Genomic DNA, 8,737 nt, shown 5'->3' with positions numbered 1-8,737 from the left:
AACTCACATGTGCATTGGCACTTTTGCCATTACCCTACTCCAGCCAATAAAATTAGTGGAATGTCAATCTTTAGGTTTAGTTTGTCTATATTACCACTAGCGGAGAATGGCAGTGATACCAAACTCATGCTGGCCCTAACAAATGGCATTGAGAAGCCTAAACTCACATGTGCATTCTTCTATGTAGTGATCACTATCTCCGCTGTGTAGAGATCATATGGAATTGTGTCAAACTCTTATTAGGCCTTGGAATGTCAATTTATAGGTTTAGTTTGTCTAGACTACCACTAGTGGACAATGGCAGTGATGCCAAACTCATGGTGGCACCTACATAATGACACTGAGATCATCAAACTAACATGTGGAATGGAATAGGACACCACTCTACTATGATCACTGGAATACCCCTCCTAGAATAGTAGGGTAAACATTTGTACAATTGGAGAATAGCAGTGGTGCCGATCTCTTATTAGGCCCTAAGAAATGGCATTGAGAAGCCTAAACTCACGTGTGCATTCTTCTATGTAGTGATCACTATCTCCGCTGTGTGCAGAGATCATATGGAATTGTGTCAATCTCTGTGGAGAATGCCACCAGTGGAGAATGGCAATGGTGCCAATCTCATACCATGACCTAAAAACATGCACAAGTAATCCTAAACTCACATGTGCATTGGCACTTTTGCCATTATCCTATTGTAGCCAATAAAATTAGTGGAATGTCAATCTATAGGTTCAGTTTTTCTAGATTACCACTAGCGGAGAATGGCAATGATGCCAATCTCATGCTGGCAACTACATAATGACACTGAGATCATGAAACTCACATGTGGAATGGAATAGGACACAATTCTCCTATGATCATTGGAATACCCCTCCTAGAATAGTAGGGTAAACATCTGTACAAGTGGAGAATGGCAGTGGTGCCAATCTCTTATTAGGCCCTAAGAAATGGCATTGAGAAGCCTAAACTCACATGTGCAGAGATCATATGGAATTGTGTCAATCTCTATGGAGAATGCCACCAGTGGAGAATGGCAGTGGTGCCAATCTCATACCATGACCTGAAAACATGCATAAGGAATCCTAAACTCACATGTGCATTGGCACTTTTGGCATTATCCTACTCCAGCCAATAAAATTAGTGGAATGTCAATCTATAGGTTTAGTTTGTCTAGATTACCACTAGTAGAGAATGGCACTGATGCCAAACTCATGCTGGCCCTAAGAAATGGCATTGAGAATCCTAAACTCACATGTGCATTCTTCTATGTAGTGATCACTGTGTTCGCTGTGTAGAGATCATATGGAATTATGTCAATCTCTTATTAGGCCTTGGAATGTCAATCTATAGGTTTAGTTTGTCTAGACTACCACTAGTGGAGAATGGCAGTGATGCCAAACTCATGGTGGCACCTACATAATGACACTGAGATCATCAGACTCACATGTGGATTGGAATCGGACACCACTCTCCTATGATCACTGGAATACCCCTCCTAGAATAGTAGGATAAAAATTTGTACAAGTGGAGAATGGCTGTGGTGCCAATCTCTTATTAGGCCCTAAGAAATGGCATTTAGAAGCCTAAACTCACATGTGCATTCATCTATGTAGTGATCACTGTCTCCGCTGTGTAGATATCATATGGAATTGTGTCAATCTCTTATTAGGCCTTGGAATGTCAATCTATAGGTTTAGTTTGTCTAGACAACCACTAGTGGAGAATGGCAGTGATGTCAAAGTCATGGTGGCAACTACATAATGACACTGAGATCATCAGACTCACATGTGGATTGGAATCGGACACCACTCTCCTATGATCACTGGAATACCCCTCCTAGAATAGTAGGGTAAACATTTGTACAAGTGGAGAATGGCAGTGGTGCCAATCTCTTATTAGGCTCTAAGAAATGGCATTGAGAAGCCTAAACTCGCATGTGCATTCTTCTATGTAGTGATCACTGTCTCCGCTGTGTAGAGATCATATGGAATTGTGTCAATCTTTGTGGAGAATGCCACCAGTGGAGAATGGCAGTGGTGCCAATCTCATACCATGACCTGAAAACATGCACAAGGAATCCTAAACTCACATGTGCATTGGCACTTTTGCCATTATCCTATTGCAGCCAATGAAATTAGTGGAATGTCAATCTATAGGTTCAGTTTAGGCTAGACTACCACTAGCGGAGAATGGCAGTGGTGCCAATCTCATGCTTGCAACTACATAATGACACTGAGATCATCAAACTCACTTGTGGAATGGAATAGGACACCACTCTCCTATGATCACTAGAATACCCCTCCTAGAATGGTAGGTTAAACATTTGTACAACTGGAGAATGGCAGTGGTGCCAATCTCTTATTAGGCCCTAAGAAATGGCATTGAGAAGCCTAAACTCACATGTGTAGAGATCATATGGAATTGTGTCAATCTCTGTGGAGAATGCCACCAGTGGAGAATGGACGTGGTGCCAATCTCATACCATGACCTGAAAACATATAAAGGAATCCTAAACTCACATGTGCATTCTTCTATGTAGTGATCACTGTCTCCGTTGTGTAGAGATCATATGGAATTGTGTCAATCTCTAAGATCATCAAACTCACATGTGGAATGGAATAGGACACCACTCTCCTATGATCACTGGAATACCCCTCCTAGAATAGTAGGGTAAACAATTGTACAAGTGGAGAATGGCAGTGGTGCCAATCTCTTATTAGGCCCTAATAAATGGCATTGAGAAGCCTAAACTCACATGTGCATTCTTCTATGTAGTGATCACTATCTCGGTTGTGTAGAGATCATATGGATTTGTGTCAATCTCTGTGGAGAATGCCATCAATGGAGAATGGCAGTGGTGCCAATCTCATACCATGACCTGAAAACATGCATAAGGAATCCTAAACTCACATGTGCATTGGCACTACCACTAGTGGAGAATGGGAGTGATGCCAATCTCATGCTGGCAACTACATAATGACAATGAGATCATCAAACTCACATGTGCATTGAAACTTTTGCCACTATCCTACTACAGCCAATAACTATAGTGGAATGTCAATCTACAGGATTAGTTTGTCTAGATTACCACTAGTGGAGAATGGCAGTGATGCCAATCTCATGCTGGCAAATACATAATTACACTGAGACCATCAAACTCACATGTGCATTCTTCAATGTAGTGATCACTGTCTCTGCTGTGTAGATATCATATGGAATTGTGTCTATCTCTGTGGAGAATGCCACCAGTGGAGAATGGAAGTGGTGCCAATCTCATACCAAGACCTTACAAATGGCACAAGGAATCCTAAACTCACATGTGCATTGGCACTTTTGCCATTATACTACTACAACCAATAAAATTTGTGGAATGTCAATCTACAAGTTTAGTTTATCTAGACTGCCACCAGTGGAGAATTGAAGTGATGCCAATCTCATGCAGGCAACTACATAATGACACTGAGATCCTCAAACTCACATGTGGATTGGAATCGGGCACCATTATCCTATGATCCTTGGAATACCCCTCCTCGAATATTAGGGTAAACATTTGTACAAGCGGAGAATGGTAGTGGTGCCAATCTCTTATTAGGCCCTAGAAAATGGCACTGTGAAGCCTAAACATAGAATAGTAGGGTAAACATTTGTACAAGTGGAGAATGGCAGTGGTGCCAATCTCTTATTAGGCCCAAAGAAATGGCATTGGGAAGCCTAAACTCACATGTGCATTCTTCTATGTAGTGATGACCTGAAAACATGCACAAGGAATCCTAAACTCACATGTGCATTGGCACTTTTGCCATTATCCTACTGCCATTCTCTGCTAGTGGTAATGTGCATTCTTCTATGTAGTGATCACTGTCTCCGTTGTGTAGGGATCATATAGAATTGTGTCAATCTCTGTGGAGAATGCCATCAGTGGAGAATGGCAGTGGTGCCAATCTCATACCATGACCTGAAAACATGCACAAAGAATCCTAAACTCACATGTGCATTGGCACTTTTGCCATTACCCTACTCCAGCCAATAAAATTAGTGGAATGTCAATCTATAGGTTTAGTTTGTCTATATTACCACTAGCGGAGAATGGCAGTGATGCCAAACTCATGCTGGCCCTAAGAAATGGCATTGAGAAGCGTAAACTCACATGTGCATTCTTCTATGTAGTGATCACTGTCTCCACTGTGTAGAGATCATATGGAATTGTGTCAAACTCTTATTAGGCCTTGGAATGTCAATCTATAGGTTTAGTTTGTCTAGACTACCACTAGTGGACAATGGCAGTGATGCCAAACTCATGGTGGCAACTACATAATGACACTGAGATCATCAAACTCACATGTGGAATGGAATAGGACACCACTCTACTATGATCACTGGAATACGCCTCCTAGAATAGTAGGGTAAACATTTGTACAATTCGAGAGTAGCAGTGGTGCCAATCTCTTATTAGGCCCTAAGAAATGGCATTGAGAAGCCTAAACTCATGTGTGCATTCTTCTATGTAGTGATCACTATCTCCACTGTGCAGAGATCATATGGAATTGTGTCAATCTCTGTGGAGAATGCCACCAGTGGAGAATGGCAATGGTGCCAATCTCATACCATGACCTAAAAACATGCACAAGTAATCCTAAACTCACACGTGCATTGGCACTTTTGCCATTATCCTACTGCAGCCAATAAAATTAGTGGAATGTCAATCTATAGGTTCAGTTTTTCTAGATTACCACTAGCGGAGAATGGCAGTGATGCCAATCTCATGCTGGCAACTACATAATGACACTGAGATCATGAAACTCACATGTGGAATGGAATAGGACACAATTCTCCTATGATCATTGGAATAACCCTCCTAGAATAGTAGGGTAAACATCTGTACAAGTGGAGAATGGCAGTGGTGCCAATCTCTTACTAGGCCCTAAGAAATGGCATTGAGAAGCCTAAACTCACATGTGCAAAGATCATATGGAATTGTGTCAATCTCTATGGAGAATGCCACCAGTGGAGAATGGCAGTGGTGCCAATCTCATACCATGACCTGAAAACATGCACAAGGAATCCTAAACTCACATGTGCATTGGCACTTTTGCCATTATCCTATTGCAGCCAATAAAATTAGTGGAATGTCAATCTATAGGTTCAGTTTGTCTAGACTACCACTAGCAGAGAATGGCAGTGATGCCAATCTCATGCTGGCAACTACATAATGACACTGAGATCATCAAACTCACATGTGGAATGGAATAGGACACCACTCTCCTATGATCACTAGGATACCCCTCCTAGAATAGTAGGGTAAACATCTGTACAAGTGGAGAATGGCAGTGGTGCCAATCTCTTATTAGGCCCTAAGAAATGGCATTGAGAAGCCTAAACTCACATGTGCAGAGATCATATGGATTTGTGTCAATCTCAGTGGAGAATGCCATCAGTGGAGAATGGCAGTGGTGCCAATCTCATACCATGACCTGAAAACATGCACAAGGAATGCTAAACTCACATGTGCATTCTTCTATGTAGTGTTCACTGTCTCGGCTGTGTAGAGATCATATGGAATTGTGTCAATCTATGTGGAGAATGCCACCAGTGGAGAATGGCAGTGGTGCCAATCTCATACCATGACTTGAAAACATGCATAAGGAATCCTAAACTCAAATGTGCATTCTTCTATGTAGTGATCACTGTCTCTGCTATGTGGATATCATATGGAATTGTGTTAATCTCTGTGTAGAATGCCACCAGTGGAGAATGGTAGTGGTGCCATGTGATGAATCGAACTTCTGCCATTCTCCTTAACATCATGGAGGATGGCACCAGTGGCATTATCCTCAAACTCTCACGGAGGATGGAACTTGTGCCATTCTAAAGAAACTCACAATCCATGTGTTCAATTGCATTTGTGACACTCTTCTAACGTCATATTATGTTGGAAAATGGCACGAATACCATTCTTTATTATAACCATCTTAACTTTGATATTGTGTATATTTGCTTACTGTGTTGGTGTAGTTTTTCATAATGCATATATAAGTTGCTTCGCCTTGGTTATTTTGTTAATAGAAGTTGCATTGTGGTTGTAATATTTCCTACTACAGTTATGATTTTCTATCATACATTTCATTGTGTCCTTGGTTCTTTTGTTAACAGAACATTGCAAGAATGGCTAGCAAGGGAAAGAGAAAGGTTCGAGAGGTGTCAGTTTATGATGGAGTTAGTTCTAGAAGAGGATGGTTTTTGGATATATACAATAACGAACTCCAAAAACTCCATAAAGTGCATTGTTTTGTGAACATCCAAGGAACAACTTTTGAAGATGTTGGACAAGTTAAAGAGATGGAGGATACCGAGAAAGACAACGTTCCTTGTCTCAAAATTCATACATTGGGAGGCAATGTGTATCAATTGGATCCTGCTTGTTTTGATCATGCGAGGATGAATGCTACTGGGGAGGACACGATGATATCTAGGGGTTGGATTAATGAGCTAGAAAATTATACCAATCAACAGATATTAGAAAGCTTTGATTTGGTAACAAAAGGGATAAAGCAAGATATAAAAAAGAGTAGAAAAGTTTCGAAAAGAACCAAGAAAAGTGATGTTGAGGGATCAAGCTCTCAAGTGTCTTAGAACACATTGAAAGAGAAGGCTAGAGAGACCGGTGAGGAGGAAACAACAGGTGAGAAGGTAATAAGGTCAGATGGAAAAACAAGCATTGGGGATAAAGTGGAGGCTAAAGACAGAGACAACTTTAGGAGGAAAACAGGGAGGTATGGGAATAGTCACTGATGGAACTGGAAGTGGAGGTGATGCAACGGGGAGTGGTAAGACACATATAACAGGACATGGTGAGAAATCATCTGAAGCAACTATCATCTTGTATAAGAAAATCCAGCCAGATGTTGACTTTAAGGCACTACAAAAGAAATTGGAAAGGAAGGACACAAGTATGACAGGCTTGATGGAGTATGTAGAGTACTTCCCATTTGGTTTGGAGTTTGAGGTGTTGATCCCAGTGATGAATTGCTTTAGAGCACCAAGCCAATATGTGTACAGGACATTGACCCTCAGCTATGTCAGTGACTTGGTCAAGAGTTTTGCAATGAATGCACGACCTCCTGCAACATGTGCATATCTTATGCCTTACCACACAGGCACAAATACTCCAATGTGCAAGGAAGAGATAAAGGTGGAAAAGTTAAAGGAGTATAATTATTGGATTCTCGCAGGGCAGCATTTGATTTATGCTGCAAGGATGTTTATAACTAAAGCACATGGAGAAGCCTTCAATCAACCAAAAGGTTTCTATACATGGAGGAAGGCGAGAATTGTTGTCAATGCACCATTTGAAGCAAGTTGTAAGATATCATCAATGGCCAACATGGAGGCACAGACCATTTTGAAAAATCAACCATATATCGATATCTTACAGCACCTAAGGGCAAAGTGGATTGCATTCAGACGACCAAAGAAACCAGCCCAAGGCCTTGTCAAAGGGCATAAAGATCGACAAAGTTGGGATGTGAGTAATAAACTTTGTTTTGTATGCATTTTTTATTTCAAGAATGTTTATGGCTTTGTAAAAGAAATGATAGTAGTGTCAATTCCCTGATGTGAGAATGGCACTAGTGCCATTCTTCTAGTTACCAAGTCATGCTTTTGACATGGTAATGGGAGAATCGCACTAGTGCGTCATTATTATCTCTATTACATGATTTGGATTAGAAGAATGTCTAAGATGATTTTGATTTTTTTATATAGAATTTTGTAGGAGTTGCAAGCGTATCGATGGGCACAAACTTTGCTACCAAGGACACACACATGGTCACATACGATGATGACATCTACGAACAATGGATTAGGATTTTGACATTAGTGAAGTAGGGTGATCTTGAGGGTCGAAATCCCACAATAACATATATGAGGTGTCTGCTAGGATTGGAAGACGAAGATGTATGTGCACTTCAAGCAGAGATTGAGTCTAAAGAAATAGTATTGGTCAAGTCAAGCAAAGACAAGGACTCCATTGAAATGTCTCAACGGGCAATGGAGATTAAGCATGATAGAGCCCTGAAAGAAGTGCTCATCAAGGAGTTCAACTCATGTCACCCTTCGCCCCAACATCAAACATGGGATGCCCTTGCAACTTACTTCAAAATTGATTCAATTGTTTATCAGAGCTTCAAGGGTTCATGTGAGTCATGGGTCAAAGAGAAGCTGCAAGTTGGCAAGTCCACACATGATTTCCCAAAAGCCGCGTCAATCTATGTTGATTGGGTGATTAGTTCAATAGAGGGTAACAAGTCTACATCGCAGTCTTGTTTTCCTTGGACAATTATTCAAGTGAACATGGAGATCGAGGGGGAGAGCTTTCTAACATGTCACTCCAAGGGACAACTTCCAATCAGCTTGTGTGTGCTTGACACCTCACAGGGATCTACCAAAGGCATGTGTTGGGATAAGGATGCCTTCAAGAAGTTGCTCTGTGGCTTGATGGAGACCGTTGCCACTCCGTCACAGTATGTATTGCTATCATTTATGACAATGATAGAGATGGTAAATCTCAAGGAAGCAATGATAGAGGCTCGATTTTGGCATAGAAGGTTTGTGGGTGTTATCCATGAATCGGATAGTGCACAAAAGTGTTTGTCTGAGACCTTCTTATTTTTGTCATTTGTCAGCTCACATGATGGGTTTGATGGATTTGAGCACATGTTAGAAAACACAAGGCCAT

This window comes from Dipteris shenzhenensis, chromosome 7, assembly GCF_047967505.1.
Source record: "Dipteris shenzhenensis isolate YYH24624 ecotype China chromosome 7, Dip_SZ_1.0, whole genome shotgun sequence".
NCBI lineage: Eukaryota > Viridiplantae > Streptophyta > Polypodiopsida > Gleicheniales > Dipteridaceae > Dipteris > Dipteris shenzhenensis.
Note: the sequence above shows the minus strand (reverse complement) of the source record.